The sequence below is a fragment of the Lycorma delicatula genome, chromosome 4, assembly GCF_047948215.1.
Source record: "Lycorma delicatula isolate Av1 chromosome 4, ASM4794821v1, whole genome shotgun sequence".
NCBI classification, from domain to species: Eukaryota; Metazoa; Arthropoda; class Insecta; order Hemiptera; family Fulgoridae; genus Lycorma; species Lycorma delicatula.
This window is the reverse complement of record NC_134458.1, coordinates 113,375,355-113,402,825: the sequence shown is the minus strand read 5'-3', so window position 1 is coordinate 113,402,825 and position 27,471 is coordinate 113,375,355. Positions and strand designations below refer to the sequence as shown.

General features: G+C 30.2%; 1 pseudogene; it reads left to right on the top strand.

Moving 5' to 3' along the window:
• The window catches only part of LOC142322699 (uncharacterized), a 72,788-nt pseudogene that overhangs the window by 31,470 nt on the left and 13,847 nt on the right, over positions 1-27,471 (top strand).

The following is a 27,471-nucleotide window of genomic DNA, read 5'->3' as shown; positions in this document are numbered from 1 at the left end:
AAGGCTTTGTTGAGTAATGCTCCCTCTATGAATCATGAGACCTTGCCATTGGTGAGGGGGCTTGAGTGCTCAGTGATACAGAGTAGCTGGACCGAAGGTGCAACCATATCGAAGAGGTATTTGTTGAGAGCCAGACTAAGGAATGATTCCTGAAAGAGGGCAGCAGCTCTTTCAGTAGTTGTTAAGGGCATAAGTCAGGACTTAAACTGCCATATCAACATCACTCAGTCCTCTGAGTACTGCGCAGCTGAAAGCAAGGGAAAACTACAGCTGATTTTTTCCAAGAAAATGTAGCTCTCTGCATTTTCATATAGCAATGGTGGAGGCGCCTTCCTTGGTAAAATATTCCGGAGGTAAACTAGTCCCCCGTTCGGATCTCCGGGTGGGGACTACTAAGGAAGGGGTCACCAGAAAATTAAAAAATAACATTCTACGAGTCGGAGCATGGAATGTTAGAAGTTTAAAAAAGGTTGGTAGGTTAGAAAATTTAAAGAGGGAAATGGATAGGATAAATGTAGATGTAGTAGGAATTAGTGAGGTTTGGTGGGAAGAGGAAAACGACTTTTGGTCAGGTGATTTTAGAATAATTAACTCAGCTTCAAATAATGGGCAGGCAGGAGTAGGTTTCGTAATGAACAAGAAGATAGGGAAGAGAGAAGAGTATTTCAAAATGCATAGCGATAGAATCATTGTAATAAGCATAAAATCAAAACCTAAACCGACGATTGTTAACGTCTATATGCCTACAAGCGCCCATGATGATGATGAGGTTGAGTGTTTATACGAAGAAATTGACAAAGCAATTAAACACATAAAACGAGATGAAAATTTAATAATAGTTGGAGATTGGAATGCAAGCATTAGAAAAGGTAAGGAAGGAAATATAGTGGGTGAATACGGGCTGGGCAAAAGGAATGAAAGAGGGAACCGACTTATGGAGTTTTGCACGAAGTATAATTTAGTAATTGCCAACACCCAGTTTAAGAATCATAATAGAAGAATATACACATGGAAAAAGCCAGGCGATACTGCAAGTTATCAGATAGATTATATCATGGTTAAGCAAAGATTTAGAAATCAACTCATAGACTGCAAAACTTACCCTGGAGCAGATATTGATAGCGACCATAATTTAGTGATAATGAAATGTAGATTGGGGTTTAAAAGCCTGAAGAAAAGGTGTCAGATGAATCAGTGGAATTTAGAGAAGCTTGAGGAAGAGGAGGTAAAGAAGATTTTTGAAGAGGACATCGCAAGAGGTCTGAGTAAAAAGATAAGGTAGAAAATGTAGAAGAAGATTGGGAGAATGTTAAAAAGGAAATTCTTAAATCAGCAGAAGCGAAATTAGGCGGAACAAAGAGAACTGGTAGAAAACCTTGGTTTCAGACGATATATTGCAGCTGACGGATGAACATAGAAAATATAAGAATGCTAGTGATGAAGAAAGTAAAAGGAACTATCGACAATTAAGAAATACTATAAACAGAAAGTGCAAACTGGCGAAAGAAGAGTGGATTAAAGAAAAGTGTTCAAAAGTGGAAAGAGAAATGAACATTGGTAAAATAGACGGAGCATACACGAAAGTTAAGGAAAATTTTGGGGTAAATAAATTAAAATCTAATAATGTGTTAAAAAAAGATGGTACACCAATATATAATACAAAAGGTAAAGTTGATAGATGGGTGGAATATATTGAAGAGTTATACGGAGGAAATGAATTAGAAAATAGTGTTATAGAGGAAGAAGAGGAAGTTGAGGAGGATGAAATGGGAGAAACAATACTGAGATCTGAATTTAAGAGAGCATTAAAAGATCTGAATGGCATAAAGGCTCCTGGAATAGACAGAATACCTGTAGAATTATTGCGCAGTGCAGGTGAGGAAGCGATTGATAGATTATACAAACTGGTGTATAATATTTATGAAAAAGGGGAAGTTCCGTCAGACTTCAAAACAAGTGTTATAGTCATGATACCAAAGAAACCAGGAGCAGATAAATGTGAAGAATACAGAACAATTAGTTTAACTGGTCATGCATTAAAAATCGTAACTAGAATTCTATACAGAAGAATTGAGAAGAGAGTAGAAGAAGTGTTAGGAGAAGACCAATTTGGTTTCAGGAAAAGTATAAGGACAAAGGAAGCAATTTTAGGCCTCAGATTAATTGTAGGAGGAAGATTAAAGAAAAACAAACCAACATACTTGGCATTTATAGAACTAGAAAAGGCTTCGATAACATAGACTGGAATAAAATGTTCAGCATTTTAAAAGAATTAGGGTTCAAATACAGAGATGAACAATTGCTAACATTTACAAGAAACAAACAGCAACAGTAATAATTGAAGAACATAAGAAAGAAGCCGTAATAAGAAAGGGAGTCCGACAAGGATGTTCCCTATCACCGTTACTTTTTAATCTTTACATAGAACTAGCAGTTAATGATGTTAAAGAACAATTTAGATTCGGAATAACAGTACAAGGTGAAAAGATAAAGATGCTACGATTTGCTGATGATATAGTAATTCTAGCCGAGAGTAAAAAGGATTTAGAAGATACAATGAATGACATGGATGAAGTCCTACGCAAGAACTACCGCATGAAAATAAGCAAGAACAAAATGAAAGTAATGAAATGTAGTAGAAATAACAAAGAACTACTGAATGTGAAAATAGGAGGAGAAAAGATTATGGAGGTAGAAGAATTTTGCTATTTGGGAAGTAGAATTACTAAAGATGGACAAAGCAGGAGCGATATAAAATGCCATATAGCACAGGTGAAAAAGCCTTCAGTCAGAAATATAATTTGTTTACATCAAAAATTAATTTAAATGTCAGGAAAAGATTTTCAAAAGTATACGTTTGGAGTGTCGCTTTATATGGAAGTGAAACTTAGACGATTCGAGTATCTGAGAAGCTTTTGAAGCTTAAGAAGCTTTTGAAGTGTTAGAAGCTTTTGAAATGTGGTGCTATAGGAGAATGTTAAAAATCAGATGGGTGGATAAAGTGACAAATGAGGTGGTGTTGCGGCAAATAGATGAAGAAAGAAACATTTGGAAAAATATAGCTAAAAGAAGAGACAGACTTGTAGGCCGCATATTAAGGCATCCTGGAATAGTCACTTTAATAACGGAGGGACAGGTAGAAGGAAAAAATTGTGTAGGCAGGCAATGTTTGGAATATGTAAAACAAATTGTTAGGGATGTAGGATTTAGGGGGTATAATGAAATGAAATGTCTAGCACTAGATAGGGAATCTTGGAGAGCTGCATCAAACCAGTCAAATGACTGAAGACAAAAAAAAAATTGAGTAATGGATTTATCTCAGGACTTCTGATTTCAGATTGTCTAATTTGTTCAGCACATTTTCTGGTATTGATAGTCTTTCAGGTTTCTATTTGAGAAAAATCTTGTTTCTTTGAAGAGATTGAACCATAATTGTATGTGATTATCATATGTGGTTCCTTTTCATATTATGTCAAAGTGCACGTTGAACTAAAATTATTGACTTCAGTTCGGCAAGCAACAAAATACACTGTACATTTTTTTTAAAAAACAAAACATAATTTAGGAACAGTAAATAAAGAATGACATAGTGGTTAAATTTGCTGTTGTTACCAACTTTTTGGATGGAGGCTTTCAGTGCTAACAACATAATTTTTCATAATGTCCCTAATGCCTTGATCTTAGCTACTGAAACTTCACCATTCTTTTATGATGACTCTACTTAATAAAATATTTCTGAAGTGAAACCAGTGGACATAAACAAAAAATTTATTTTGGTAAGTTTCCACTTTAGTTTGTGGAGGTGGGATGATAAAAATTTAAATACCACAAGTTAATTAATTTTTTAGCATTTTTTTTGGCTTCTTATCAAAATTAAAATAACACATATTTGTTTTAACTGTAACTAATTTTATTGTCTTAAAATTGCTAATAAACATCACTTTTGACTCTACATCTTAACCATATATAAAGCATACCATGAAGCTTTAACATGGTTATATTAACAGAATAAAAAGAAAAATTGAACTCTGGAAAAAATATAGAAGTAAGTTATTTAACAGACAGAACATTAAATGTATGGAACTGTAGCACATTAATAAATTATGATGGTTAATAAGCATATAAATATAAACATATAAACAAGATAATCAGACTGTCAGTTTAATACAAACTGATCTAATTGGATCTGGTAATCAAGGGGGTAAAATATTAATAAAACTAAGATGTTTTAATTATACTATACATATAGAAAGAACAATAAAATATGAAATGAATTAAGGGCTAATTAAAAGAAATTGTATATTAAAATAAATATAAGTTTTTAAAATAATATAAACAGCCTTCAGCTGCTTAGGAATTTCTTCATAATAAAATATTAACTGCCCATTAAAAATTAATGCTTCAACTTGTTGAGTGCCAACTCCATAGCATTTATTGAACATTTTAATGTAATCCTATATGCCTGCTTAGTAATTTATAGAAGATTAATTATTCTGTTTTGAAATGAAACTCCCTTTCATTAACCAACATCCAGTTAGAATGGTTTTTCTTTATTACTGAGGAACAAGGTGTGATAATGACTACTTCTTTATTTGAGTAAAACATTTTTTTTTTTGTGGTGAAGTTGTTCATTTGGCCTTGCTTACTGACACAATTTTGCTAATAATAAAATTGTTTAATTTATAATCTCTTTTTTATCTTTTATCATAAAACAACAGCAATACTATATGTTTACTTCTGATTGTATGCCCTCACCGATTGCTCTTTATCAAATATTAAATTACTTTTCTTCATATTCTGGTGTGCTGAGATTTAGTAAGTGCTATTCAAGAACTATCTTGACATCCAGTGCAAATAAATTGCATTCATGCAATTGTATATTCTTAGAAATCTGTGTTTCAGCTTTTGCTGCATTCTGAATTGCACAGAAATTCCAGGATATGAATGAGTTGTAGCTGTTAAGAAAGCTTAAATTCAACTGGTCTTCATCAAGCATATTTTTCTGATTGCATGTGCAATTTTAAACATTGATTGGTAGAATGATGGCCAGCAGTTTTCCACAAATATCACTGTATCAAAGCTATTGAGTGTATTGCCATAGAAGTTATCTGTGCAAGACTAGAAGATATCATTACTATTTGGAGTGTACTAGGTTAATGTTTACAACCCCCATTTCATCTGGGAATGATCCAATATATTTTTAATATCTTCTTTGTGATATGTACTTTCTTATTAAGTGCGTATGTTACATTGGTTTTGCAATGGAGATTCAAAATAACTCTCAGAATTGACACTATTTTAAGTTATGTTTCTGAAGTTTTTCAGTTTTTGAAGGTAGTTTATCTGAATTTTAGTATATTTACAATTTGTTTGTATTTTTTGATTGAGTACTTTACACTTTTTATGGTATATTTCAATCTTGGATTTATTCACCATTATTTGTTTTTTTTTAATATATATATATATATATATATATATATATATATATATATATATATATATATATATACATATATATTCTTATTCTTTCTTTTCTACTTGTTTTAAGAATCTTTTTTTTAAATTTAATCATTTGTTTAGTTATTGAGTGATGAATATTTACATACATTTTGGATTTCTTTATTCAATTTGTAGAGTTCTTTTTTCAACCCCTCTTTGGGTTTTCTATTTCTCTTACCAACTTTTCTGCATTGTCCAAAAAAATTATTATGTAATTTTATAGCTATTTTTTATTTAACTAAAAATAATTCTTTTGCGTTACAGATTCATGTTTTTCAGTGATGTAACCTTTGTTATTGTTTGTCTCGTGCAATAAAATGGAATATCTGTGTCTGAATGTTATGTATTCAATACTTCCAGTCATTATTGAAGAAGATGTTCAACTAACTTCTTCTTAGGGACATCTTTTAGTTTTAACATAAAAACCTTGTAGTACAAAACTCTTTGCCTTCACCTAGCAACCATTTCTGTTATAGCAACTCTTATCCTTTCATACTTTTTCTGATCTTTCTTCTAATTCAGAATTACTAAAATTGCAGAAGTACCAGTAATTACTTGTGAAATAGTTTTAAATGCAACCAGTATGAATGATAAAATATTAGAATCTTTGAGCGCAGTACTACAGTATCCAATTAAAATTTTATGGAAAAATAATGACAATTTTTTTTTGCTTTACTGCAGGGTAATATTATTTCTTTTAGTATTCAAAAAACAATTTACAGTTCAATTTATCTGTAAGTTTTGCTGATCTCTGTGATCTGTTTATACAAACTCATTCAAATGTTTTAAATATATACTTACAGTTATCCTGTTTGTGTATTTGAGTATTTGAAACATTCTCTTTTCAATTTCAAATTCATTCACTTTCTAAATGACAAATAAATCATAAATTTGTAAAAAAATTATACATTTAACGAATGAATGGTTTGCTGCATACAGCAATTTTACAATTCTACTAAAGTGGAACATAGCAGTGTACAGTCATACACTGAGCCATCTGTATAAATGCTATGGACTGCCAATTTTTGTTACTTGCAAACTACTCTTTTAATTTCAGCTTACTTTTGATAGTTTTTTCTGTATAAATGACATCAAATAAAGGAAAACAGATTTTTAAACATCTGATAGCATCAAACATTTAATATGTCATTAATGTACTCTTTGATTTTGTTGAGTTTAGATTTTATATTAAATGAAAGATGTTTGAAATGCAAATATGAATTTGAAAGGATATTTTTCTAAAATCGATCCTTTCAGGAATCATATTTCTCTGCACTATACAAATTATATTAATCCGATCAAACCAAGTACAGAATTAATAAAATAAAATAAAATAGGATGACACCTACCTTATTCCATAATCCGAGCAAGAGCACTTTCGTGAGTACCTCGCATCATCAATTGCTGTATAATTTTTCAAATCTATCATTGCAAATTGCACATTAAAATTAAAATTGACATTTAAAATTGTTAAAAGATCCTTTTCCAATTAAATCAAAACAGAAATAAAACTATTTTTTTTTCTATATTGAAAATTTTAAATTGTAAATTAAAATTAAAAATTGGATATATATACAAAATATTAAAAAATCATTAATGAAAAAATTAAATTAAAAGTCAAAATTAAAATTAATAATAAAAATAAAATAGAAATACATACAGACTAGCTAGCCAAAGTTATGTGACTGAGTCACAGATGTGACACAGTCGCATAACTTTGGCTAACTAGTTCACATGGATTTCTATTTTATTTTTATTATTAATTTTAATTTACAATTTAAAATTTTGAATGTAAAAAAAAAAATTAGTTTCATTTCTGTTTTGATTTAATTGGAAAAGGATCTTTTAACAATTTTAAATCTAATATGCAATTTGCAATGTACAATTTTAATTTTAATGTGTAATTTGAAACGAAAGATTTGAAAAATTATAGAGCAATTAATGATGCGAGGTACTCACGAAAGTGCTCTTGCTCGGATTATGGAATAAGGTAGGTGTCATCCTATTCCATTAATTCTGTACTTGGGTTGATCGGATTAATATAATATATATATAGGTACATTGTTTTTTTTTGGTACAGTAATAAGAGGTACAATTAAGGTACTCTTGTTTCATAAGAGATCCCTGACATGTTAATGCTATATTATTAGTAATAATGTATGTATTAATAGTAACGTAATTGACAGAATATAACCTTTTGAATGGTTTAAATAAAGAACATTTGTTGCACATGGTATATTGTACATTTTTAGTAAGGGCTATGGATAAAATTTAGATTACAGTATGCAATCATTATTAATTTTTTTTCTTCTTAACAGAGATATGGGATTAAATCCAAGAGCTGACATGACTCTTGCTCTTTTTATGCGAGGTGTTGGTGAATTAAAGATTAGAGGTACATCATCACTTCTTCGTTCACCAACTAGTGTTATAGACTACTTTATCAAGTTAGTATGTGGATACATTTTTGTAATTGTAATGTAAATTTGATTATAGATTCTCTCTCAGGATTCAGGCAGATTGTTGTATTCTTTGTTATTATAAATTAATTTTATAATAAATTTCTATAATTTGTGTAATAAACATTACAATTTTAAATTAATTTATATTGCTGAGAGGGAAAAGAACTTCAAAAAGGTCTCAATTTATTTCAGATTTTGTTTCAAGTTATATTCAATATTAAATAATTTTATTTTTTTTCAGCCGAACAGCTTCTCCATATACCACTCTCATTGATTCAACTGCTAGCTCATTATTTAGAAGTGAATTAAGCATGTATGTATACAGTTTTTTTTTTATTAACAAATAAAGCTTAGTCTCTTAGTTAGAATTAGTTTTAGAATATTTTGATTAGTTTTATAATAGGATAAAAGTAAAAGTTAAAGAATAAAAATAAAGTGATGTTTGAAATTGTAGTTTCTTCATTTGATGGATTTTCACGCATTATTGTCAGTTTTTTTTTATTGAGGATTTGATTGCTAAATTAATGGACAGATTGTAACTGCATTAATTGTATGTTTGTAGCAAAGTATTTCCACTTGTACAAAAATAAAAATTTCTATGAAAAAATATTATTCCTGTAATAGTTATATGGTTTAATAAAATTTTAACACAATTGTTTCAATAATAATTAAAAATCTGAACAAAATTGCATAATAAAACATTTAAAAAAATTTGCTTCAAAATAATTTCAGTCAACATGTGACCATCATCTTCATTAACATTATGTTGTTATAGACTGCTTTTGAGTGTTCATTGAATATTTATTTGGAACTGCATTCTGTTGAATATTTGTAGTACAATGTGCAATCAAAATAATTTATTTCATATGTTAGCAGACGTTTCATTTCATGATTGTGTTTTGTGTGTAAATGATGGCTTTTTTGTCTGAAGATGTAAATTATATCCAGCTGTTTTAAATTGAGAACTGTTTTCATTGAGTTTCTGTTATTTTGATGTATTTTTGGATTTATCTTTATTTTTACTTTTATTTAGAAATGTGTCATTAAGTGTGGTGTTATATTCTTTTGTGTAGGCATTTGATTAGTGTTGAGTTTTACATATTCCTCAGGTGATGTGGGCAAGTTAAGTAGTCTGTGAACCATAAAAGCCAATAGTTTATTTAAAGTTGAGCAACTGAGTTATGATTGAAAGTGTCTGTAATTCTTGGTTTTCTTTATATTTTGAAAGTGTTTTTGTATTGATAGGGTTAAGAAAAAATTTATTTGTTTATTGTGTTGATGTTAATTTGAACAGTAGATCAGCTGTAAAGTTTAATTTATAATACATTTTTCTGTTTTGTGGTCTTTCTCATTAATTATTTAGTGAAAAAGTTAGTTAACTATCATACACAATTTTTTATCCCTATTTTATAAACTACTAACTTTAACATGCACTTCCCTGCTACAGCCTGTAGAATATTTACATTTTCAGTGAGTTGTTCTGTTTACAAATGTAAATATAGTTTACATTTGTAAACATTGCACTTTAAATTTATAACAGTACCAATAGTAATATTACATATTTGTAAAACTTGAATATCTTCACAGTATTCAGAATATATTGATTTCACGGCAGCATATTACAAAATTGTGAAGGAAATTAAACAGTTATCATTATTTGTCTATTCATCCATCATTCAACATCAATATATTTTATTTCATTTATGGTGTGTATTTATATTGATTGATATATGAGGATTGGTGGAAATGTTATACACAGTTGCTCATAACTCACAAATGAAAAGAGATATTCAAATTAAGCAAATATGACATTAAAGTACATTTTATTTGCTACAAAAACGTTCCTTATTGTCACTATTTACAGTTGTACATTTTTCCCAGTGATGAAGAATCAATTTTCTCATTCTATCAATGAAGAATGTTGGCGGTCTTTCCTTGATGCATGACCTCATTGCGACCTTAAATTCATCATGTGAGGTGAGATGAATACCCTTAATAACCCTATGTAATTGCAGAAAGAAGTAAAAATCGCAGGGTGCCAAATTTGGTGAGTGTGGAGGATGAGGGATAGGTTAAAATTTCAACTTCACAAGAGTCTGAGCAGTTACATATGATTATGTGGCCAAGCATTATTGTGTTGCAAATTATTGGCTCCATGGATTGTCAAACACAACATATGCATCCTCCACAGGTATTTTAATACCTCTGTGTATCACACAAAGTCTACAGTCAACCCGGCTTCCAGGTAGTAAGTCATGTACTGCATGTGATTGGAATCCTAGAACACCAAGAGAATTTTTCTGCAGAGGCTTGTGTTTTGAATTTTATTTTTTGGTAGTGAACCACAGTGCTGCACTTTCATACTCTGCTGATTTTCTTCAGGGCTGTAATGATGATCACATTATTGGAAAAGAAGTCATCTCTCTCATCAGAAAAACATTTTAGAAGTTGTTCACAGCAGCCCTTTTGTTCTTGTTTGGTCTTTTTTCTGTGAATTTGCATGGCCACCTATTGTGAACAAATTTTACAGCAGTTCAGTTGTCAATTAATGTTCCTACTCATTTTTTTTGATATGCCTATCTGGGTGGTGATGCGTTGTGTGATGAGATTGTCATTTTGAATCAGTTCATTCACTGCTTTTGGTGCTTCTCAACAGTCACAGAAACACTGGGTGACCACTGTGAGGATCATCCTTAATATTCACATTACTAGCTTTTGATGCACAAAATTTTATTGCCCTCCTACTCACAGTACTTCAGTTCCATCACCATGAATGGCTTTTAGATGACAATAAATGTCATCTAAAAAAAAAATTGATGTTAAAAATTTTAAATGCATTGATTAGCAGGTGTACTAGATTCCATAAAAATTGCAACTGACAGAAAATGAGAGGACGTGGGTCAATGAGTAGAATAAAACTGCATGATAAAAGCGCCTGTTTCTTTGTGCAACATTTTATTCTACCTTTACATTCCAGTGTACATTACATTTTAGCCGTTTCTTGAATTTATTTATCTTGATTGAAATTAGAGTATGTCTGTAAGTATGCAAGATGAAAATGTTGTTTTTTTATATTAACTACAGCAAGTGCATTTTATAATTTAAAAAAAGTATAAATAAATTAACAAAGTTTACTTCATATATATATATATATATATATATATGTGTGTGTGTGTGTGTGTGTGTGTGTGTGTGTGTGTGACCTGGAAAGGGAAAAGGAACCTCTTGTAGGAAGCTACAATTTGTGCAGAATAAGTGAAAAATGAGTAGAATGTCCAAAAAGTTGATTTTTTTTTTTAATATGAATTAGATATTTTAATTCATTCTCTATATCTCAGACTAAGCATAGTTAAAATAATTAATCCAAAATATAGCGTAGTCTGTTTAGTGCGTACAATGAAAATAAAAGCTTGTGCTGGAGAAAGTTAAGACTGCATTACTGCTGAACATGAAAACATTTACACCCATCTAATAGGACAGAAATTATAATTAATTGTACCTTTATTTCTGCACGTTTTTACTATTTTCATGTTTTATTAGTTATAATTCATTATTATATAATTAGTATTAATAATTCAATAAATAAAAATTGCAAAAACAAGAATTTTAATTTAAGAATATTTTTAAACTAAAAAAATCAACTAGTGCTTGAATGTATGTTATATTCATAATTACACTAATTACATGCACAATTATTTTTTGTTCAACATTTACAATTTTTTATTATTTAGAATTTTCAAATTCTTTTTTTTGTTTATTTTCATTGCTGATTGTACTATTATTATTATTATTATTATTATTACTATTGTTATTAACACTTTCTTGAAATTAGCATTATATATCCAGTTCCTGTGCAAGTTCACCATCTTCTCTGTCTTCATCGGAACAGTCACTTTCACTACCTTTGTCTAGATATATGATAAATTTATCTGTCATTTCGTTGATTAGCAGTTCTATCTTATTGTACTCAGTTTCAGCTTTTTTTACATGTTCACAATATGGTTTCCAATCATCCTTGTTCATTCTTTCCTCAGCTAATTTTTTAATATCTGACATTAAAAATGTTGTGTTGTTATTACCAACATTTTTTTTCAGAGTCGACCATACCATCACGATCAGATTTGAATTGGGGTGGTAAGTTGGAAGTTGCAGAACCTAATCAAAATGTTACTTTATATTTGAATATTGTGTGATTTAATAATAATTATTTCATACAATTAATGGTTTCAGCATTGCTTTATTAAACTGAGTACTGTTATTTTCTAACCAATCAATCATGCCACTTTTCCTATAATTTGAATTTGTAGGCTTCTCTAGAAGTGAATTGTGGTATGGCATGTTATAAATAACAACCACTGACTGGGGAGAAGACCAGTAATTAATTTTTCAGATGCCCACTTCATGAAATTGTTATTTTTCATGATGTAATGATAGTCACTGCTTTTTGAACTTATTTTCCAAGTTAACATCGCATTTGGAATGAACCCCATTACTCCTCCAGAGTGGATTACAATTAACTGAACACCATTATTAATCGGAACTTCTACTCCTGCACTACTGTTACTAGATGAAGATTCTTTTGTCAGATGGGATGTTAAAATACATGATTTGTCCAAATAAACAATCTAAGAATTTTGTTTTCTGCAATTGGTTGTTTTTCTTAAATATTCTCTCCTCTTCCATCGGATGTCTTCTTACAACCCTTGATCAAAACTGTCTAATCCACTAACTGGTCTTGAACGTTGTTTATACCTTTTTGGTGTGCTGAATGAGTATGACTGCAATTTAGATTTATGAAGATCCTGCTTTACTTTTTGGAATTTTTGAACTTGTGATCTTGAATTCCCACAAACTGAAGCGATTCTGTCTTCACATTTTTGATTGCGTATTAATCGTCATCTTCTAATTTTCCTCAATTAATAGTTCTTTCTTCTTAAAATCATGTACATTATTAACTATTTCATCAGCTTGACTATGGAATGTTTTATTCTCTTCATAAACAATGGGTACAATATCTGGTATCATTAGGAAAAAAATTACATTGCTTAACATTTTTTAACATTCCTTTATTAAACAGTATACTGTTCTTTTCTAACCAATCAATCATGTCATTTTCCTTATCATTTGAATTCAGAGACTTCTATAGAAGCCTCCGAATATTCATAAATATCTGAATATCTCCTGAAACTTTTATTCCTGCATCACTGTTATTTGACTACTGTTATTTGTCATCTATCATGATTTTATATATTGTAAAAAAAAAAAATATGAACAAGTCAAGCACTATAACTCAAGAAATAAGTCATCTTTCTTAGAATTATATCAAGAAAAAATATAGCTATATTGCTTGCTATGTGCTCATAATTTTCAAATACAGCCAAACCAATGTAATAATAAATAATTACTCAGAAGCCTATCGTCAGTGATTCTTAATCTTTTTAGCTCCACGACCCCCAAAAAAAAATATATAATGAATATTTCGCGACCTCTCCAACCCCAACTCAATGAAACCTAGTTAAAACTAGTTATCTGTCTTGATAGAGACGGGCATGAACATGCGTGTATGAAGTTACAAACATGAGCAACTTACAGGTTTCAACTTGATGTGTACATGATCCTTATAATTTGGTTTGCTTGCATAATATTCACTTTGAGAGCGTCATGTTCGAACATGCATATGATATGTTTTTACACGTCGTGCTCTCAGCAGTATAAAAGAGGCTTAAGGGGTTGCAGAATGACAGTTTAAGTTTGAATGTGAAATGTGCGGCCTGGTACCTTTATTTAACTTTTTAAAAGCTTAGTTTCATTGAAAATAATAATAATTGAGATTCTAGTTTTGTAGTATGTGATCAAACAGTGTAACTGTTTTATTTTTTTCAAATAGATTTTTATGCAAAGTGGATTGATTTGTGAAAAAACGAAGTGAGCCATCTACATTCAGTGAATCGATTGGTAAAAAGATTGTACAATGACAGTTATTTAAATTATGGTTTTACCTCATTGGATGGAAAGTCACAGTGCAGTGTTTGCTTTCAAGTCCTCTCCAATGAAAGCATGTAGCCATCAAAATTAATTCGCTGCTTGGAAACTAAATATCTGAATCATAAAAGCAAACCCTTGGAATTTTAAGAAAGAAATTTACATACTTTGAAAAATCAAGCTTTTGCTTGTAAATCAAACCATACTGATAACTATACTTGAAGCATTAAGAGTAGCTAAGATGTCCAAACCCTATACAATCATAGAGAATGTCATCTTGCTTACTGCAATTGATATGGTCAGTGTTTTAATAGGTGTGAAAGAAGCAAAATGGTTCAAAAAAATTCTGCTTTCTTATGGCACAGTATCAAGGAGAATTAATGACATGGTTCGCAATCAGATAATTCAGCAAGTGAGTTTGTGAATTTTTGTAGTATTCAATTTGATGAATAAACAGATGGGGAAAGCATTTCTCAGTTCTTATGTTTTGTAAGATATGAATGCTATAGGGACTGATCAATCAAAGAAAGAGTTTGTTTTCACATTTAAATGTCTTGAATATGAATTTACAAGGATGTGATAAAACATTTTATTAATGACAGACAAAGTTCAAGTTTTCTTTAAGAAGCTTCGTATCTAGATTATTTGCATTCAAAGCAAAAATTTTGATATGTTTCCACTCACTTCAGATTATATTGAAAAAAATTTGGCTGAAGAAGATACTATTATTCATCACAGTGCGGATAGCATGAAGATGCATTTGCATGAGCTAAAAATTCAGTTGTATGAGTATTTCTCGGAAGATAAAAATAATTTCTCAAAGAAATGGGTACTGAATCTATTTAGTGAAAACATTGCATGGTAAGTTACCAGTTTAGATTCACGACCAACTTATCAAAATTCCTGCTGATAAAACATTAAAATTACAGTTCACATCTGAAGATTTAGATACATTTTGGTTTGCTTATAGAAGTGAATATGGACATTTAGTCACAGAAGCATTGAAAATGTTAACCTCTTTTGCTAAAAACTTAATATAGGAATCATCTTTTATCACTTGAACACAATTTGCTTTTGTGTGTTTCTAACATAGATCCACATATGGAGAAATTTTAAATTAAAAACAAATGCAACCATCTCATTAATTTATTTTCTTTATATGTGTACTTGTAAATATGTAAGTAAAATGTTTATAATGAATGATTTTATTCTCATAAAATGATTTCAATCCAATTTTAAGGTAATATTTATTATATTAAGTTTGTTCAGGGCTTCCAATTTTTTTTACAAAAAAAATTGCAATAAATCAAATATCATAAAAATATGCATTAAAAATAAATTAATATTTAGGTTACTGCACATACATCACTAACCACTCACTATCTTATGAGCAGGACTATGATTTAGACTTACAAAGTTCCTACTTTTTTTCACCCACCATCCACCCACCCACCCACCATTAACTGTTTTGACAGAGACTTTAATGACAAATTTAAATTCTGTCATTGCAAAAAAAAATTCACTAACAAAAAACGCAAAATTCATACGAATTCATTAATACACACAAAATATTAACTAACATGCCACACATTACAGAAGGAAAGAACTATACAGTTTGTAATGGGACATGCTAAGAATTGAACTAAATTGTTTATTGAAAATGAAAAGTAAACATTAGTACAGAATATTAGTCAGCAATGTGATACAAAAATTACTTAGCTATTCTATGAATACGTATAAAATGACAACCTTTTTTTCTTTTTCCTGTTTAGCCTCTGGGAATTACTGTCAGGTATTACTTCAGAGGATGAATGAGGATGATATGTATGAGTGGAAGTGAAGTGTAGTCTTGTACAGTCTCAGGTCGACCATTTCTGAGATGTATGGTTAATTGAAACCCAACTACCAAAGAACATCGGTATCTACTACTTAATATTCAAATCTGCATAAAAATAACTACCTTTACTAGGACTTGAACGCTGGAACTCTCGACTTCAAAATCAGCTGATTTGTGAAGACGCATTCACCACTTGACTACCCGGTGGGTCAAAATGACTTAACCTATTTGTAAATTATTATAATTTGTAGGATATAGATCTGTTATTTAATGATGATGTTTATTACTATAAACATCATCAATTCTAATACCCATTACAACAAGTGAATATAAATATAACCCAAATGAAATGTTTTGATAACCTTTATGCATATAAAGTGGTGATTCATTTTATTACTCACTTGATAGAGGGAGTGTAATATTAATATATTAATATAAGTATAAACTTTTCATTTTTGTACTGTATACAGTAAGAAATATTTGTAAGTACGCTAAATATTTTTAAAGAAGTTATTGTCTGAAATTAATCAAAATGATAATAAATTTTAATTCTGGAAAGAATTTTTACTATTTATGAAAATAGTTAAAATGCACTGTAATGCAGAATATTTGGTTTCTGAATGAGCCTAATGTTAGAAGAAAAATTAATATAATGCCCTGCACAGCAACTGTCTGCCTCCTGCAAGCAAGCTTTTATATTCATCATATGCACTATACTTTTCTACTTTATCTATTTACTTTTTCTACTTTATCTATTGTATTGTTTGAATAAGGGACCTGTTGTTATTGTGTGAACTTGCATTACAAGCAAGGTTCCTTTAATATACATGATGGCTGTTAAGAATAGCTTTCTCAATAATTATTTTTATTTTTTTAAAAATGTTTTTCAATATTTTATAGAAACAAAATACTTTGAAGTTGAAGTTAAATTAATATGAATTGTTTCGTGTGAAACTATTACTTGAAAAGCATGTTGGTAATTTTGGCTGCCAACAGATCAGCTATTCATAGCAGACTGATGCTTTGTTTTGTAGTAGATGTATTTTGTTGCTGGATAGTTGACTGGTACACTTTTCATAAGTTATTTATTAGTTTTTTGTGAGGTTAAAAATTGAGTGAACAAAGGGTTTTAAAAATCATAAATGAACTTGGCATTTATAATTTGTCAGATGAAGATTACAATGTTTACAAGGAGTATTTTTCAAACAGGCTAGACTCCCAAGACAATTGTAGTAGTGATGATGATGAACAGACAAGTAGTAAAGAAGAGAGTACTGAACCATTAAATATAATTAATTTACCTATTGTGAAGTAAATAATGCTTTACAACCTGATGTTGCCCCATAAAACATTGTGGTTCAGATTGAGAGTAATGAAACTTTCACTTAAACTGTATCACTGCCAGCCTACGTGGTGTGAGTGGTAGCATCTCGGCCTTTCATCCGGAGGTCCCAGGTTCGAATCCTGGTCAGGCATGGCATTTTCACACATGCTACAAATCATTCAGTTTCATTCTCTGAAGAATGCCTAATGGTGGATCTGGAGGTTAAACCACTGCATAACACTGATGCTGGGAATAATTTGTTAGAGGTAGCATTCCAGAAGAATTAGCCCAGCCAGAAGGCCAGAATATCTCATTTGAGGAGAAGGTGGTCACAGATTTTTTACAAAGAACCTGTGGGTGCAAGAACTGTGAAAACAGTTTGTAGCATACAGTTTTCAGAGGACACATAATTCAAATTAGACTTGAAAGTAAAGAATTAAGTTATTATGAGAATAATATTAATAAATTAGATAAGGTCATATATTAGGAGCCTTTTGTTGTCTAACAAATGAAAGTGCCCTTACAGCTCATGTGCACCAGAAACCTACTGAAAGAAAACAATCAAGAACAAAATTTAGTTTGAAAGGCCTTCCTGTATGCAAAATAATGTTTATGTTTTCTTTTAATATAAGATTAAGCATTTGAAACGCTTGACTGCCTTGCACAACAAGCATGGTCTGTTGTCCAATGGCATGGTAATGCTGGAGGAAGCCAAAAAAAAGTTACACATAATCATTGGCTAAAAATGTGATAAAATTTCTAAAGAATTTTGCAGAGCAGCATACAGTTTTCTTACCTGGAAGAGTTTCAACTCTTCTCTTAAGTTATTCCCTTCTTGTGAGACTAAACTTTCTATTTATAGAATTTATAGAAACTCCCTACCAAAGCTCTGGGTAAACCAGTGTCTGAAAGAATATTTTGTAATATCTGGAGGTAATGGTGCTCTGATGTAGACCAAAGTCTGACCGGTGTAAAACTTCCCAGTCTCATTACACCTCTATGGGCGAATTGGCATTGGATTGAGATGTAGAAAAAATGGAAAATTTAATAAAAATGAAGGCTCTCATTGATAATTTCAAAAGAAAGAGAGAACTATGGAGATATAAAAAGTACTAGGAATACTTTTGATCCGTAGTTGGTTTCTGTTTCAAATTCATGTTTAATGGATAACACTACACTTCAGCTCTGACGTGGCATAACAAATGCATATCCTCTCAAATCCTCTACAGCCAGGACATGTGTACTTTTTACTACCATTTAGAATTGGAATAATGGATATTATGAATGATACCAGAGGCAGGCACTGCAATTTCTTGATCCCAGAAAATGTTAGTGTTAGCAAGAGGTCTAACTGGTTGTTAGTCTTTTTGATGTGTACCTTAGAACTTACAGTGTGGGTGAAAAAATAACATGCTGACAATTGTATTGACCAAAATAAAAATAATAAACTATTAGCATACCTTGCTTGGAGAATGTGTACACCAGCAAAATGAAAAATTGTTGCCCTTTATGACTGTGGGACTAATTTTCATGTGAATGGGGATTTGGATTGCTCAAGAGGAAATTCAGATTTTCATTTGTGTCATCCATAAATGAATGAGTGGATGTTACTGATAAGTCAATATCAACATCATAGATTGATGATTGTGTACCTGTGAGGAATGAAAAGGAAGATGTATTTATTAAAATGTTTGATTGACAAGGTTCTTTAGCAAAAATAAATGGCACAAAGTGCCAGATATGACCAAACATTTGCACTTTAATTTTGGAAAAGTAAAGTATCTTGTAAGACATCCATTAATTCTATAGAAGTTCTACATACGATTACACATGGTGATGTCCTAAATGACATGATGAAGAAGTGGTCCTACCCGGGCTGAGTTTAAAGCACAGGAAATATTTACATGATTGTACGAGAGATTCTATAAGAAAGAATTAAAGATGTATTATGCCTTGCTGTAGAACAAGAGGTAGATGATAATACAAATAAATTTGTAGATGAGCTGCCCCAAATGGAGGAGGATAAAGAGCTCTTAATTAAACTTGATATGTTTGATAAATTTGATAACTAGTAAGAATGAAGTAAAAGTATTTGTGACAGTGAATTAAGTGAGGTGTGTCATTCGTTGCTTAATTTAGTCAATAATAACTACAAGTGCTTGTTTATTAGATTAATCTTTAATTTTTAGTAATAAAAAGTGAAAAGATACCTGTGAAAAGTATATTATTAGAACCAATAATTTCTAATTTTAATTTTTGTATAGTATATTGGTAACTTTTTACTTGTGGAAGTAATTTTTTTGGTGATCTGCAAATAAATAGGTACAGAATTTTGTACTGAGTACTGCTGTTTAATGGATTTATTAAATAATAATTGATTTGAAAATCAATTTCTTTTGTTTAGCATTTGTTATTATGTTTTTCTTTACTTCTTTCTATATTATGTTTAAAAAAAATCATTTTTTATTTTTGTTTTTAAAGATAAAAATTTATGAATGATTTGTAGGAAAAGTTTTAGTGGAGTAACAAAACAGTTTGTCCCAACTGATGCTGTTTTTACACAAGCAATTCAAAAAGATGGTATGTATGAAATTTTAAGTATTTTAATGATATAGTATATACTTTTTTATTTAGGAGCAGTAATCTTGAAATTTGATTTTGAATATATTTTGTATGAACTTCCCTGTAGTTGCTGAATTGCTGATTTTCTTTATTTTTATAACTTTTTTTCATTCTACATGCTATAATTTTCATTTTATTTTTGTAATCTTGGAAATGTTATAAATGTATTTTAATGATTGCATGAAATGTGTGAAAAAAATTATCTTTGCTATGATTAAATCTGAGCTAACTTCAGATTTAATAAATCAATTAACTATTTATTTATGTTTTTTGATGTACTTTCAAGTCTTACTTTTCATAAAACTGTGGAAGTTCGATGATTGTTTTTTATATTTTAAAGGAAATTTCTCTTAAGTTTTTTTCAGATAATTTGAAATGTTTTTAAACCAAAATTTACATTATCTGCATAGACAATTTTAAGATGTCTTTCCATTATTCTAGCTCAGTGTTGGATTGCTATAGAGAAGTGACAGACTTATTGAAGACTGTATTAATTTTGTTTCTTATATGGTGCTGAATTCAAAAATATAGAATGTGAAAGATTTTTTTGCTTTTTAGAAATTATTATTACTAAAAAAATAGAAATTACTATTTTTAGTTTTATTAGAAGATTTTTAAAGTCTGTCATATGTTTTTATTAAAAAAATGTCTGTCATCAGATGACAGACTTTAAAAAAGTCTGTCATCTGTATTAGTTTTACACTAATAAACACAATATGTTTCTTGCTATTCCAGATACAATAGCAATTTCCACAAGAGAAATACCGCCATGGCTTTTGTCAGCGGTAAATACAAGGTTGGATCTCTCTCAGGGAGAAATAAAAAAGAAGCCAGCAGTGATCATCCAACAGGAATTTTTGGCAACCGTCAGTAGTTACGAAGAACATATTAGAATTTATACTGACGGTTCTAAAACTGAACATGTTGTTGGATGCTCCATATATGTAAATGGAGAAGCCCATTGTTGGAAACTGCCAGATATGGCCAGTGTTTATACGGCAGAACTTACTGCCATTCAGCAAGCTCTTCGCTTCACAGAACATTATTGCAAAGAGAGAGTGCTAATTTGTTCCGATTCTCTAAGTGCACTTGTTGCAATTCAGAACAAAAACATTAAGGATGTCCTAATTTCAAACATCCTGTCTATTTTATACATTTTAAATCAACGAGGACAGCGATGCGTATATGTATGGACTCAAGGCATGCTAGTATTACAGGTAATGAGAGCGCAGACGAAGCTGCCAGTAAGGCAACAGTCTGCGATGATTTGGATGCATTTCCTGTAAGAGTAGCAGATGTTAAAAACTGTCTAACTAACATAGTTAAAAACAAGTGGAATAGTGAATGGAGGAGTTTAAATACAAAATTAAACTCAGTTAAAACCTCTCCATATAAATGGAAAAGCGACGTGAAGTTGACTCGCCGAGAACAAGTAGCTGTGACCAGACTTAGAATCGGTCACACGCTATTAACAAATTCATATTTGTTAACCAGCGAAGAGAGACCAATGTGCGGTGTTTGTAATAAAACACTGACAGTCAAGCATCTAATAGAAGAGTGTACCATATATGAGGACCTCAGAAAGAGGTTCCGTTTTAGAAATGATATTACTGCTGATCTGGATAATGGAAATGAAGAAAAGATAGTTTGCATTTTTACATGCCAGTGGACTTCTTAGAAGTCTATAAAAGTGAAAAATTTTAAAGCTGTGATAAAGAGTCTCTAAGAGGTAGTTTCATTTATTTATATATGGGAGTCTCGAGCGTGGCACGTATAGTGATGGGAGGTAGCCCTCTTGCCTAGGCCACCCTGGCTCATCTGCATTCAAGAGCAGTGAGTCAGGGTGTGTCCGACGATGGCATGGGGGACCCTCAAGGGTGGACTGAGGGCGCGAGGCTATGGGTAAGCGCAATGGATGCCTGTAGCCTGTTTATAAGGAGTCAACTGGCACGGCATCCTGGCGCGACTAATATACTGCTTCACGGCGGTTCTTGTCGCCCCGAGGGTGCTAAAATTAACAACTAAACGAGACTGGTATAAGAAAATAAATGGAATGGTATGGTATTGTTTTTATAGTTTTACTTTTATCTTCTTTGAGAATTTTATCTCAAATTTTAATTTTGGGGCCCTTTACACCCCATAAGTGTTGTTTTGTTTTTGTTTTTGTGGTGTTTTAATGATTCTGTGTAGTTTGTGCTTTTAAATAAAATGTAAGGGGCCTTTACACCCTTACATATGACGATCCTGATGGTAATACTAATTTCTTTCTAAGAACATGACGAGGGCTAATGACCTTAGTAGTCGATGCCTGTAAAAATAATATAAAAAAAAATATTAAAAAAAAATGTTTCTCAATATATTGGTGTTTTTTTTTTCTTAAATGTGATGCATAAAACCAGTCTGTTTTTAATAATGAAAACAAATCTGAAGTCTGAATTTTTCTGTCATCGTTTGTTTCTGAAAAATTTCCAAGTTTAAATTTTGAAATTAAATGTATTTTGATTATATGCGTACGTTGTTACTTTATATTTATGTGCTCAATGTATATTTTTAACTCAATCAGTTGATAACCATGAAACAGTATCTTAAGTTATAACACAAAAATCACATATCATGAAAATCATACCTGTCTATTGAAGCATACATGAACAAGATTCATCGTGTACAATTCAAAACAAAACAAAGCTTTGATGATTTTGTTAGGCTACTGATTTAAATAATATAATTTCTTCAGTCAGTGTGATAACTGAATATTAGCAGTGAAGGCTTATAACACCTTTTTAATTGTAAATGATTAGACTGTTTTTGTTTCCTGTACTGCAAGTTCATTATAAAATCAGATTAGAAAACCTTTTCCTGTTTAATAAAAAAAACTTATAAATTTTACATTGACTGTAAAATTGGTGATAAGAAATGAGCTTCTCATATATATTATGTACTAACTTTGTGGTCAACTTAAGAGATTTGCTAAAAGGCACACAAAAGACCTTGTCATTTGGTGTTTCTATGGTTTGGTGTGAACCAAAAGATTTCTTAACCAATTGTTATTTTTGTTTAACTAATGTGTCTGGAACTTCTAAGAAGTTTAAACACATTATACTTTATCCTTCACTGACATCTGCACTCAGATGACCAGTATCTCACAATGAATTGATTCCAGTTCCTAGGGTTTCTGAAAACTTGTTTTGTGAAAACAATGATGATGAAACAGACTTGGCACAGACTAAGGTACATGTTATATCACAAGGTGAGATAAATGACTTTGTAAGAGATTTAAACTTATCAAAAAATTCAAGTTGAACTTTTAGGCTTAAGATTCCAAGGTTGGAATTTTAAAAAAATACAAAAATCTTGGGCTATCGAAGCCACAGAAAGATTTTTCTGAATACTTTGCTGAAGAAAATTTGTTTACAGTACAAATATTGATGAGCTTATGGATGAGATGTATTATATCACTAAAAGTCAATTTCCTACATTCACATCTGGAATTCTTTTCTTTAAGCTTGGGGGAGTAAGTGATGAACAGAATTAACATTTCCATAAAGTTATTTCAGTTTTAGAAAACCGTTACAAATGCAAATGGAGTGTTAATATGCTAGTTGATTACTATTGGCCTTTAATTTTAGATGTAACTGAGGCTACCTATAAAAGGAGAGCATTTACAATGAAGTTTTAATATAAGTATATAACATTCCATAATATTAATGTTTATACAGTAACATACAAATTAATCCGAATACAGATGTCATTTAATAAAACGTAACTTATTTAGAAAAAAATCATACCTGTACAATTTGTGAATATCTAGTAATTAATATGTCCTCCATTATTCTTAATTACTTAAAGTTCACAATTTGGCATTGATTCAACAAGTGCACTACACATTTTATTGATTTTTTCATCTTGAAACCATACTGATATTATTGCTTTAATGAGGTCAATTTTTATGGCTCAATTCATTTTTGAAAGTAGTTTTTTGACTATCACCCAAAGATTTTTAATTGGGTTTAAGTCTGGGGAGTTACCTGGCCACAGGAGCAATTTAATGTTTCATTCTTCAAAAAATTTTCCACTGTTTTGGCAGTATGGCATGGCGCCAAATCTTGTTGGAACACTCTGTTGCCTGTGGAAATTTGTTTTGAAGTTGTGTTACTACCCTTTCCTTCAGAATTTTTATATATCCATCACTTTTCAACATACAATTTACTGGAAGTAATGAACAAAGACCTTCTAATGTGAAACAACCCCAAAACATTTTTTCTGGAGATGTTTGAAATGTTTTTGCTGGAACTGATTGTTGGATATGAACTAGTGATCTGTTTTCACCTGATTCTTTTCTAACATGTGGAACCTTTTGTCCCTGAATATAAATATCTAACTCATCAGAAAACATAACTTTCTCCAGTCTTCTTTGGTTCAGTTAGCACATACATTGCTTTGGCCCACAAGAGCCTTTTTTTTTTTTTGTATATTGCTGGTGTTAGAAGATGCTTTTTAGCTGACAAGCGTTCGATTCAGCTGCAAGAAGTCGGCACCTAACAGTTGTAATAAGTAAATCTGTTCCACTGGCGACTAATTTTCCATTTAAGTTTACTACCGATAATTTTGAATGAATTTTACTTTTTCTCACTAAGAACCAATCATGTATTGGTGTAGTTTTTCTTTTACGGCCACATTTGGCTTTACTTTGAGATGAAAAGGAATCAGTTTCCTTAAATTGTTTTAGAATAACATTCATTGCCCCTAGTCCATGACACTTTGTCATTGTGTCACAATGGAATGCTCAGAAAGAGAAACAACTTTTTGAACACTTTCTTAGAGTTATTTTCTAATCAAGACACAGAATAAAAAATATGGAAATATGATTTTGTAATAAAAAATGAAATAAACTTTCACAAAACACTATTTATAACATGAAAATCACAAAATAACCAAAGAACAATAAATTCACATTACATAGACAACTTAAAGAACGGTTGTGGTCAAGCAGTGTAGCCACAACATAAAAGTATACAAAAAATTCCCTGTGTTCGGATTAATTTGCTCGCTAGTGCAGATTTTTAATGTGCCATTTCTGTTAAATTTAGGGTGATAAAAGGTTCTATTTACAGATCTGTAATCTATGCAAACAATGCGGAATAAGGTATCACAGTTAAGAGAAACAATAAAATAATTTTATTTTTTATATTGGAGAAATAACTTTTATGATTGTATTGCTTATTGTTATCTTCAAATAAATATTAGTTTTTTAAATATTAGATCATAAAGAGAAGGATCATTAATTATGTAGGTTAAAGATTTAATTCATAATTATGGTGTACTCTTTTCTCTTTTTTCATTTTCTGAAATTAGGTGTAGATTTATGGATCAAAGCATTTTACCATTAACCCATTTCATTTTAATGTGAATTACTGTTTATTTTGTACGTTGTTTACAGATTTTAAATTATTTCCATTTTTTAACTGTTGTTTTATTTAGTATTTTGGTAAAATACATTTATAATTTTTTCATATTTACCAGGTCATTCTTGCTTTTTTTTTTAACTATAATAGTTACAAGTAAATGATTATTTGTTTTTTTTTTTTTTATTTTCCAACATATCTCTGTATTTTTTCTTTATTTAGAATTTCACATTTGTGGACATGTAGCTGAAGTTGGTAAAAAAGGTTTACAAAATGTTAATCCTATAGATGAAATTCCTTGTAAGTAAAAAAAAATATTTTGTTATTATAACACTATTTTAGATATTACAACATCCAAAGCATGAAGAAATTGCTGTTACAGGAGTAGATACTTTCAGTGAATTAACGGTATTTGGTACCTCTACCAAACAATTATTAGATCAGTACTAGAATATTGTTTTATAATCTGAAAATTGAAGGTATGCAGAAGTTCCTTTGGATTTTACAACAATGAAGGCTAATTGTGTATCAACATTATTATGTAGCTGTGTGTAATATTTCTGTCCTTGGAAAGTGAAGGAGAAAATACGTACTGTAATGTTCATGTATAAGACAATGCATGGTCTCACAGATATTGACATCTACAGTATAGGTATCAGAATTCCATATGTGAATAGTAGGAGGTATAATTTATTTAAATACTGTCTACAAGATACATTATTACCAATGGCAAAATGTATTGAAAGCTTAAGGCTTAATGAAAGCAGAGTTGATGTGTTTTATAAAAATTTTAATTCTTTTAAAATAATTCAGAATATTTTCATGTAATATTCCATAAAAATGAATTCCATAAAGTACTTGATTTTCAGCTTCTTGTTTCTGCTGAGTATAATAATCTATTTTTGTAAATAAGTAGTATTACATTATGTTAGAATTGTTTATTTTAGCACTTTATATAGATATGCTTAATAATATTTGGTGTTATTTTTTGGACTTACTGATACACTGTTGTTACTAGTCTGATTACATGCAAATGAGTTTATTTGATTATAATGTTTATTTTATTTTAAGATTTGTATTAAATTAATTTGTTTAATTCTTTCAGGATACTTGATAATTTAGTGTAGCATACCAAGGTTTTTTACAGTTCTGCTGTCTTGCATGTCTTCTTCATTAGCTAGGTCTTTTCCACTTCACTGTATAGATTAGGTAACTTCATTAAAGAAGGAACTAAATAGCTTAATCTTAATTAAGATTAGGAACTTCATGGGTATATGGAATGAGAGGAGGCCATTTGTTAATAATAAGTTATCGTGATTACTATAACTCTAAAAATAATGTAAATTATTTGTTTAACAACGTTTAAGTTTTATTACATTTATAATGAAATTTCAGGCATTCTATCCATTTGGTTGCTGAAATGTAAAATAAAAAATAATAATCCACAGATATTTAAATATTTAGTTTTTGCTGCAACAAGGGGTTGAACAGAAATATGTGATTAAGTTTGGGAAAAAGACAAGTAATGATATTTGAATCATAAAAGTTTGGAAATGAGTAAATGAAGTAAATTTTTAGGTTTATATTTGGATCCTTCCCTACCATGGAAAGCTCAGATCATACATTTATGTAATAAACTGGCTAGTTATTTATTTATTTATATTTAGAAAATTAAAATCTTGCTTGAAACTGAAATTTGTATTTTGTGTATTTTAGAATATTTTGATGACATCTCCTTATGGAGTGAAACAGTCACCTTATATTCAAGTTTTATTGCTTTACCAAAAAAGCAATAGTTTTAGAGTAATGGTAAATGAACTATAAAATGAGCACTGTAAACCATTACTCATAAAGTAACAACTGAGACTAATCAAATTTTATTTATTTATGACACTGCTTAATATTGAAAGTAATTTGAATTATTACAGTCAAAGATCTGACTTAAGAAGGTACAGAAGGGCTCTCTTGAGCTGCCAGTTACTAGATTAAGTTTACTAAGGATAATTGGACTATAAGAGGTATAAATATTTGTGAAGTGTTGCCTTTCCCAGCCAGTTTTTATTTTAAGTGTTTAAAGACATGTCTGGTTGATGGGAATCCATTTTATGTATTTATTGAATTTCTGAAAAACGTTAAATGTTACACTTTTATAATATAATTTTATTATGTTTCTGAGTTTATGTATTTTGTAAATTTGAAATATATTGAAGTGACTTTTTATGTATTCTACTAGCTCTTAACTGTTTGTTATTAAATGAATAAACTGCATTGTTAGTATTAAATGTTTGATGTAAGAAGAATAGATTTCACTAAGTAATGTTTTCTATTTTGTTCTGTGCTAAA